The following is a 10,893-nucleotide window of genomic DNA, read 5'->3' on the forward strand; positions in this document are numbered from 1 at the left end:
TATCAAAAGTTATGGCCAAAAAACTAGAAAACAAAAATGCAATTGTCTTATGTAACAGAAAGTACATTTCCTTAACTCAGACCAAACCAATGAAGCTAAGTGTTTGAAGACCTAATGAGATGCTACCATGACACCGCATGGAACCAATAAAGTGTTAGTAAGGTTTTAGTAAGGTGATATCTGGGGTTCCACGCTGTGTCATGATAGTGCAACAAATGCTCCAGAAGGCAGATTCTCCTCCCCCCCCCAAAAAAAAGGACAAAGAAAAGACGCTTTAACTGGTAAGGGGAAGCTTTCTATTTTGCACTTGCAAAGCCAGGAGAGTCTTGATCTTGATCTGCTTGAAATAGAAGAACTTTAAACTGGGCACTGGGGAGGGCTGGAAATCTCACTGATTCTTTTTGGGGCATTGTTATTGCAGGCAGACTACAGAGTAAGCTCCATTGACCACTGTGGAATTTACTTTAGAGTAGACATGCATAGGATTGAGCTCACAGGCTGCAATCCTACCCACACTTTCCTGAGAGTAAGCCCCATTGACCACTATGTGACTTACTTCAGAGTAGACATGCATAGGATTGGGCTCACAGGCTGCAATCCTACCCACACTTTCCTGAGTAAGCCCCCTTGACCACAATAGGACTTACTTCAGAGTAGATTCACTTGGTGGAACAGGACTGGCTCCCCCTTATTTAATTATTTCTTTTATTTTAATTTAATTATTTATAATTATTTATTTTCATTTGCTTGATGATGTCACTTCTGACCATGACATCACTTCCAATGGGTCCTGGACAGATTGTCATTCTAAAAAGTGGGTCCCACTGCTAAAAGTTTGAGAACTGCTGCAATAAGTTGTTAGTAAGTTGACATGGTGTGTGTGTGACTCTACAAGTTTTCAAAATCACTAAAATCAGAATTTGGGGGAATAAGACCATCATGTTATATATCAATCAATGTGTAATTTCATGCAGAATGCAATGAAACAAATCACATTGAAATATCTGTGTTCTAACAAAAGGTACAGCCAAAAACCAGTGGGGCAGGGGGCTGGTACATCCCACCTGGGGCATTGCCCCGCCCACTGCATGGGGTGACGCGCAGGCCTCCCGGGTGACACGAATCCTAGTGACACCACTGACCATATGTATATCATTTTTTTTTTTGAAGCAATGTTACCACCACCTTCTTGCACCTGCCAAGCTACCTAGAAGCTCTGCTATGGGACACCTAGACAATGAAGTGGTGTAATGCTGTACTCCAGACACTAACCCAAAAGGAAGCACTGCTGCCTGTAGGTGGACCACAAGTGTGTTGTGAGACTACTTATGCCTCTGCCAAGCCAGGAATCCAGGGTGACAGGGACATTAGGGAAGCGGGACACTAGGGAGGCTGGAAAGGGTTAACACTTCCCTAGCTAGCTGCAGTTACTTCCTTTGGTCTCTTACTGCATTTTTTTTTCTTATTTTGACAGCATCGGTTTGGGACCATATTGGAAGAAAGAAGAAACAGACTCAGTCTTCACAGCAAAGAGCCAAAACAGGAATGAAGCCTTATACGTGCCAGGTGTGCGGAATGACCTTCAATAACTGTGGTCCTCTTATAATCCATCTTAGAACCCACACATGGGACAAATCCTATCAGTGCCAGAAGTATGGAATGACCTCCAATCAGAGTGATCATCTTATATGCCATGATAGAACCCACACAGGGGAGAAACCCTATCAGTGCCAGGAGTGTGGAAAGGCCTTCAGTAAGAGTGGTAGTCTTTTAAAGCATCATAGAACCCACACTGGATAAGCCCTATAAATGCCAGAAGTGTGGAATGACCTTCAGTCAGAGTGGTTATCTTAGAATCCATCACAGAACTCACACAGGGGAGAAACCCTTTAAGTGCCAGGAGTGTGGAAAGGCCTTCACTCAGAGTTCTCAACTTATTGGACACCAGAGAACCTACTCAGGAGAGAAACTTTAGACAGCTTCAGTCAGGCAACAAAAGTTGAGTCCCTTGTTTGGATCAAATAACTGATGTCTGTAAAATTCCTGCTGTTTCGTCAGTGTTTGTTTGAAATGTAGATGAAGTCTCTCCATTTGCTTGTTTTTGTTTTTTTAAAACAAAATGTGTCAAAATTGCCCTGTTATTATTTGCTAGATTCTATGGACTGGGCTTTGCTCAGTCATTGTCCAAGTTGGGGTCTAGCACCAATCACTATGACACATTGAATCATCAATTTAACAAACCTTGATTTCACCGACCTCAGAAATGGACATTTTCTAATACTATTGAAAATTAGTTGGTTACATTTTGCAGATCTGCATCTCCATTGACTTCAGTGTACTTGGATTTAATGGACTTTCAGCACTAACAGAACCCCTTTCTATTATTTAATTAAATTGTGGGTTCACTGTACTAGGGGCTTCATTTTCCTTATTTGGATCTACCTGTACCACTGAGGCTGCAATCCTAACTACACTTTCCTGAGAGTAAACAAAATAGGACTTACTTCTGAGTAGACCTGGTTAGGATTGTCCCCTGAAAGTCCCAGCATACATCTGGAAATTGAACTTGCTGCATGACCACACCTTGCTGAGGGCTAGAACCAGACCCACAGGCAATCAGATGCCCACTGTCTGACCAATCCCTTGAAGAGCTGGAGATGGAGCCACAGCTCACTGCTCCTAATGCCCATTCAAGTCAGGGGTCTAAAGCAGCCCTTAACAGAAAGCTCTCATTCTGAGACGTCCAGGCATTACAGCATAAGCCATACATGTGTGGTTGATGTCCAGATGCTCAATTAGGTGGACCCTGTCATAGCAGAGCCCATGGGAGTGGATACAGGGAGTAAATTGTACCCTGGACCAGGGTCAAAGAGGGGGCCCAGGAGCCAAAGGAGGGGCCGGGAAATTTCTTAGGATCTTCTATTTTCCACTCACTGTCCACGTGGAATCCCTGCAGATCTCACTGTCTTCACTGCTTTTGACATTACGTGTCTCCAATGTAGCCTCCTGCAAGTCATGCTGGGGCCTCCATTGTGGGCTGCACCTCAGACACTGCAGCTGCAAGTTGTGTGCGCATACACACAGCACACACAACCAAGGAATGCATACTTGACGCTCCTTAACACAGCGTCAAATTAGGAGAAAAGTGGCCTGCTACAGTAGCACTTTGGCTTGTGGGTCCACTTACCATGAAGGAGTGCATAGGATCTCAGGGAAACAGCTGCAGAAGTAAGTTTTGATACCTGGAAATTTCCTGGGATCTCAGCTGGCCTTGTGGAATGCAAAAGATGGGGGCTGGGCCTACTGAGAGGCCAGGTCTACTGGGCAAGTAGACCTAGGCTCTGGAGACTTTTCCAGCAGCTCCCATCCTTTGCACCATTTTGTCCCATCCCTGCCCTGTCCCACCAGCCCCCATTGCCCTTGTTCCCCTGCACTGTTTTGCCTCTCCCCCTTTGGGAAGGGAGCCCAAAAGAAACTTCGTACCCCCTGTTAAAATTGCTCTCAGAGGCCCTGCCACCAACATCAGAGACCTGACTTGGTTGGGAATTTGAAGACAGACATCTCTATTGTGGTGTCCAGGCCCTGGTGTTGCAAGGTGCAAAAACCAAGATGTTACAAGGGATCCTAGATATTACAAGAGATCTCAGATGTTGCACTGTAATCCCAGGTACCAAAGCAAACTCAGTAGACAACAGTGATCAAATCCAGGCTTTTATTGTAAATCCATCAGCAAAAGATTGCAAATCTATCCATGTCTCCAAAGGAGACTGTGCATCAGAAATGGGGAGAAGAGAAACCCCAAAGGAGACTGCTTGCACCAGAAGTGGGAAGAAGAGAAGCGTGTAACGCCCCCTTTAGCTGACTTTTATTACAATCTGGGGTTCCCTCCTTGAAACACATTTGGAGACAATTCATTGGTGGGTTCAAAACATCCGTTGTTTTATAATAGGTCATCTTATACATCCATCATATACAATATACCCCCAGCAGTTAGCCAATGGCCCTGCACACAAACCTGATCTCATCCATAACCATCGGATGATGTTCTGTGGCCTTCGTAAGGCAACCAGTGAAATGCAACATACTTGCTATTGACGTCAGGGTGTGTGAGTTCATCTGAAAACTGCTGTGAAATGATTTTCTGTGGGAATCTGACCTTTGCAATGTGTTAATTCGGAAGTGCTTTGATGTCATGTCTCTTTAAACTCTAGAATGCAGTTAGTCCACTAAAACTCAGTTAAAATATTACTATTTGTTAGTCACACTTATGTGTACCCCAAAACTGATTTCAAAATGAAAAACAAGAAAATATAAGAAAGCTAAGCTTACTAGTGTTCTTCTATGAGAGCTGGTGTGAATATTTGCTTTCTGGCATGTGTGTGCACAGCTTAGTGCTCTAAAAGTCTTCAAACTGGACGTTAAAGCAATGTTAAAACTTCAAGCCGAATTCAAACTGCTAGATTTTTTTTTTCTGTGCTCTGAAGACAAAGACTTCATTCAAATGTATCAACATTGTTCTAAGAGAACATCTTGTGGCAGGCTGCCCAATCCCAGCCAAATGCTTGTGAGACTCAAATTGAACTTGCTTGGACATTCAGAGAGAGAGAGAGAGAGAGAGAGAGAGAGAGAGATCAAAAACATCTATTTACTATTTACATTTAGAAACTATTTACTATTTACTATTTACTATTTAGAAACTATTTACATTTCAGGTGAGCATTCTGTACCATAACTAACAGTCCTTGATACTTTCCAACACTGGCACTCCCTCCCAAGGAAAATACAACTGGTCCCATCTATATTATCTTTTTAGCGTGCTTTTTCTTCCAGAGTTCTTTTAATTGTTGGAGACACTTTTTCACAGTTACTTTCAGATTTGTAAATTAAGGTTTTACAGCTGTGTTTGTTTTTGTGCTGCTTTAATTGTGGTATGTGGATTTCATATAGTATTTTATTTATATCTTAATATTGTGAGTTGCCTTGGGTCCCATGCTAAGGTGAAAAGCTGAGGTAGAAATGCCTAAAATTAAATGAAGAATTATTTGTGTAGGGACAGCTGAGCTTCAATGGAGACAAACTGGCCAATGGCACTCCAGGTTTGCATTGAAAGTGACTTCATGGCAGGCTGAGCCTACCAGAGGTGGACCTCTTTTTCTAGTGGTTCAGGCCCCCAGCCAAGTCCTCTTCAAATGCAGTTGTCATAGTAACAAAACAGGCAGAAGTTCCCAGCTACAAAGCACATAATAAAGAGCTAGAGCTATGTTTTTAGAGCAACATTACAACAGAGAATGATAGCAAATTCAAAGGCCGACTTCCCCATGCAGCTTTTTATAGTTCTAAAACAACAAATACCAATTTTCAAAGGTGTGTAGTAAAGAGAAGCAAATTAAATGGATCAGACAACACAACTTTTATTAAATGCAGATAAGAAATTGCAGATAAGAAATATATTCTCTTTTGAAATCAAAATACAGTTTTAAACTAATTGCTGTGGAACCATCTCTAACTCTTTAATGAAAGGAATAGGTTTATGGGAACCCATTTAAAATCAGTGCATGACCTTGGAAAAGCAATTGCTTTTGCAAACATATGTAAATGCAAATCTCCTTTGCAAATCTCCTTTTGCAAATCTCCTTTGGAAACAATCCACATTAAAAAAAAAAATATCTTGGTTAGACAGAAAATCAGACCAGCAAACTTCAACTTCCAGTGATCAGTAGGTCTTTCCACAAGCACAATTTTTTTTCTATCCCTCTCCTATTAGCTTTGAGTCAGATCGAGGATACTTGAGCTGCAGGAAACTGTTATCAAATATAAAATAAATTTGGCACATCATTATTAATGCAGACCCACACACTAGAGAGCCTCTGCTAGTTGTTCAGATTAAGCTGAGATATACTAAGTGACACCCCCTTGTATATTTTGGATAGATTTAGAGATAAAGTAGGTGAAAGTGCTATATAAATGCTAACTAGTATTATTATCAATCTACCAGGCGGGGTTGTATCTTTTTTAGCCTAAGGACCTACTTCTCCATGCTGCTGAGATGTTACCTGCATAATTAATATGCATTTCAATTTGCATGTTGTTATGTTCTGCCAGGTGACAGTTCATTCACTTGAATTTCTCAGATCTCTCTCTATATGCAGGTCACTGTCTAGGAACTTCAAGTATTCAGCAAAAATAAAACCCACTTATTGCTGCATAGGGAATTTCCTCATTTGGGTGCATGAGAGCAGTAGTGTTTAGCAAAGCAAAATGAATTAGGAAAAGACTATGCAAGAGTTTAACAGCGATGCATATATGACATGCAGGTTCAGAAGGCCTAATCTGAAAAAAAGACATTGAGTCTCCAATTAATTGCACTTAGTGAACTTATATAATTGGTGCTTACCTTCAGGCTCAGGCAGAGGTAAAGGGACATGCCCTGAAGCTTTCAATTCAGCAATAGGGAAGTAATAAAAAATATGTGTTTCCATGAAAGGAGCATTAAAAAGACTATTTTGTTCCATTCAGTTGGCATCCTTCAGTCTCGGAAGGCAAGAAAATACACGAAAAGCATTTACAGTGGATTCTTGCTCGGGTTTCCTTTTGCTTGTTGCTCAATGTCAGTGACCCGTGCCTGGGGGATGGGCTCTAACTATCTGATACACCCATGATCAATAAAGCAAAGGTGAGCAGGGAGACAGGTCACCCCACTCCACTTTCTCATTCCGACCTACTCACTTCTTCCTGTCCTTGTTGTGCTTTGGGATACTCGACATTATCCACGCCTTCTCACAAGCAAGGTGGATTGATGTAAATTCAATTCAATTAAGTCATTTCTGCCCAGTGTTGCATATACGCAACAGGATCAAATGTATACACCTGTGGGCCAGGCAAAAATGAACTAAGACAATTTAAATCACTAAGAAAAATGACTGATTAAAGTCAAGGTCCGCATATTGTGCCCCCCAAAAATGCCAATGGTGTACAGTGCAGAAAGAAGCTATGCTGGTGTGCACAAGCGTAAGGATCAGCATATGAATTAATGGGCAGATTTGCCCTGAAAAAATAACTTCTTGTATGGAAGTTCATTTTGTTTCCCTTCAGAATTCAAAGATGTTTTGAGCACTGAAATTCAAAGTGAATTGGAATCTGTGTGAAACTTTGGTGCCAACAAAATATTTGGCATCAGATGTTGGGCCAAGTGAAACATTGTATGGATATATGTTTTGCACACACTGACCGCCCAGTCCTATCTTGGCCTTGTGCTGCCAGAACCTGCCCTCCAGCAGCACATGGTGCTTCGCGGTGGTGTGAAAGCCAGGATGCCTATGACTGCTTCCAGATCAGTGCTGCAAGCGGCCAGAGGAACAGTTTGTGCACCAGCAGCTCCAGTGTTAGTAACTCGGTAGCAGAGGAGTGGGGGTTCATGGGTAATCCAAGGTGTGGAGGGGTGAAGGCTATGGTGGGCTGGGCCGGGGAGCTGGCTGGAGGATGAGGGTTTCAGTGGCAAAACTGCATGCTGGATCCTATCCCCCATTTTTCAGCCTGTCCTGGCCCCTTTGTCTCCTTGGATTTATATCAGTTTATGCCACACCCATACTTGATGTGGGTCTGAGAAGACCCATAGGTGGCCAAGGGGCCTCGCCCAAAGATAAGCAAAAAAGGTTTTCACTTTTCACAAAGGTTGGACTTCTGATTACTTCTCCACCATTGGATACAGCGCATGCTCCTTCACTGCAGGTGCATTATCGTCAGTGGTGGGGGTTTGGACTGGGCTGTTAATGTTCTTACTGAAATTAGCACACAGACTCCAGTAGGATCCTGAGGAAACAAGGACCAATCAGTGGTGGAGTCTGCTACATTACAAATGAATGCAGAACATTCTTCAGGTCTGTAATGAGATGATACACATGGCTAGTCTGTCATAGGCACACAGGAAAGTGTCCTATCCACACTTTCTTTGAGTAAGCTCCATTGACTATAACGAGACTTACTTCTGAGTAGACATGCATTGGATTGGGCTCATAGGTCTTGTTTTAATGTGGCCTTATTTGGTCATCCTTTTTTTGTGCTCTGGCCCTAAAAGAAGTTGTGATAAGTGACCTGAAAGATTTATATTAACAAGTGCACTCCCCCCCCTTCCCAAATCTTGAGCCAGAAATGACTTTTCATCATATTTAGCCGGACAAATAAGATCTGGACATATTGAGGAAAATGTACTCCAGATGCTGAGAAACAGACTTCCTCCTGAAGCTGTTAAGTGGAAACCAGCTGGTGTGAGAAAATGAGGGTGCCCAAGGGAGCCTTGAGGAGAAGTCTTTGTTGGGAGATTAGAACAATTGATCTTAACTCGATAAAGCAGATGGAATCTGGGGCAAGGGTCAGGGGAGCGGAGGAGACAAAAGTTTCTGCACTGTAACTCAGTGTTGGCTGTGGGACAAGAGACTGTGAACCAAAGTTTTTTGCACATTCATCTGCCATTGGATTTCTACAACAAAGTGAAAGGTGTATAACAAAAGTTCTGTGAAATTTAAGAAGCTTCTTTCCTTAACATCACACTGCTTTTGAAGCATAAACCACCAGAGTCTTGTAGCATCTCAAACACTAACCAGCATAAGCTTTCATGGACTGCAATCCATGTAGGCATTCTGTGGATTTCATGCATAGGATGAAGGGACTGTAGTTCATGAAAGATTGTGCTGAAATAAATTAATTAGCCATTGGGGCATTACAAGACTCGTTGGTGGCATTGCTGCAAGAGACTCACAATCCTGAGCTGCCTGGAGCATGGGGCTGCCGCAGTGCTGAAAACGGCTACTGTGGTATCCCACACACCCCAGGAGACCGCTACCACCTGCTCAGGAGAAGGAGACTTTCGTCCCCTTCCTCCAAATAAAGGAAGTAGCCCCGCAAAGGGGCTACTTGATTTGACAGTAGCTCTGGAGCTGTCGCAGAATCAAAGAGTTCCATGTCAGGTCCTGTGGCCCAACATGGAGCTCAGGATCCAGTGAAGCTGGACTAAACCTTGCAAACGTGCCATAAGGTGACAGTGTGCACTGGCAGTAAGCCGGCGCACAAAGCTCAGTACTGGGCTCTGATGTGTCTACCTCTCTGGAAATTGTTTTTGGAGATATCTAAGGGGGTATTTGGCAATGGAGATTAGTACTGAGCTGAAATGTAGGGGCACTTTTTATGAACATTTTCACTACTCTGTGAAAATGTGCTCTCCTTTTCAGCTGTTTTGGATTTCCTTTGCAAAAGAATGTGAAACTGTAAGGTGGCATGTATCACAGAGAAAAAAGAATGCACCACTAGTGGCAAGGCCACTAAGGAGATGCATCCTCGCAAATACAGCTATTCATACTTGACTAATGGGAACACAGTGCAAGTAGGCATCCAGATGTGGATGTTTTTTCTCAGGCTCATTATACTATGCTGGTGGGCAGTGCAATTGCTTGTGCAACATGACGAGAGAGGGTCTGTTTTTTGGTTGCCTCTGCAGTGGGTGGTTGTCATGGGTCCTGGAATGGAAACCCCTCGTCCTTGGGAATGAGGCGGTTGAGTCTAAGAAGATGAGATTTCCCCAGCACTGAAAGCCCCTTCTTCAGAGCGCCTATGCAAAGAGTACTCCAGGAGTTGGACCCAGCATCCTTTCCATGGTTGGTAACCTTCAGTCTCGAAAGACTATGGTATAAAGCCTACAGCACCCGGTATTCCCAGGCGGTCTCCCATCCAAGTACTAACCAGGCCTGACCCTGCTTAGCTTCCTAGATCAGATGAGATTGGGCATCTGCAGGGTTACATGATCAGTGGACAAAGCTCTCCTCTCCTCTTCTAACTCCAAAGATTGTTCTGAGGAACATGGAAGGGAGCCATTTCCACCCCCACCCCCAGCAAGAACCCTTTAACAGCAGGCTTTTCGGAGAAACGGTTGGAGCTAGCTACCATCCATTTCTCAGGAGGTACTTAAAAATTTGGTCTGCTTTACACCTCTGTTGGAATGACAGCCTAACCTGCCTTCCTTCCTTCCTGTGCCTGGCCTAGTCTCAGAGCAGTGTGACCTGCTGTGTATTGTGTTCTATCTCTCTTGGAAGCCTGGCACCTGGGACTGCATTTGTACCATAATCTGAACTCCCTGTGTTTCCAGTGCATATGCTCATGATACTACCTGAAATAGGATATTGGGGTGCATTTTTTTTTCCAATGGGCAGATTTCTAGTATGCCCGTGGAGCAGGCATAGAAAACCCCCCTCAAAACAAATGGAAAAAAACTGGTGATATAACTGGAAATTGAAATTGTTTTATTCTCAGTGCATTTCAACTGAACCAATCTTTCTCAAGGGAATCAATGCATTTCAAAAGAACATGACAAAAAAAGAAAGAAAGCCTAAAGCAGGGTGACCAGATGTTATAACTACAAAAGAGGACAAAGCACCCCAAAATGTAGGACATCAAAATGTATATGACCAAGGAGTGGCCGAGTAGGTGAAAGTTTTCTTTACTTATCTTTCCTGGCTGGCCTGGTCCCTGGCTCACTCACAGGATGCAGTGGCCATTGCGTTAGCAGTCCTGTGACCTGTGTGTTGGTGGAGGATAAGATTGGGCCATTAGTAACAGAATTAACATTTCAAACCGTTATGTTTCAATCTCCAGTAGGAGAGACAGCCATAAAACACAATTGCTTCTTGGCAAAAGTTGATCAGGAAAGCAAGAGGTGTGTCAAGGCTTTGTTTTTGGCAATCAACACAACACCAAGAAAACACAACATACCTGCTGCCTAGTCCAGTTTGGTTAGCTTTTGGAATGAAGTCACTTGAGCCTTAGAAAAAAAGGAAACTGGTCAGACCTGAGAAATCAGGCCAAGGTGGATCATATTTGTCAGAGAACAAATGGTGAAAGATTGAA

General features: G+C 43.1%; 1 pseudogene; it reads right to left on the reverse strand.

Moving 5' to 3' along the window:
- Positions 1-9,683: 9,683 nt before the first annotated feature.
- On the reverse strand, positions 9,684-9,803 carry LOC136647199 (5S ribosomal RNA; annotated as a pseudogene).
- Between the last annotated feature and the right edge of the window lie 1,090 nt (positions 9,804-10,893).

Source organism: Tiliqua scincoides, chromosome 3 (genome assembly GCF_035046505.1).
Source record: "Tiliqua scincoides isolate rTilSci1 chromosome 3, rTilSci1.hap2, whole genome shotgun sequence".
Classification (NCBI taxonomy): Eukaryota; Metazoa; Chordata; class Lepidosauria; order Squamata; family Scincidae; genus Tiliqua; species Tiliqua scincoides.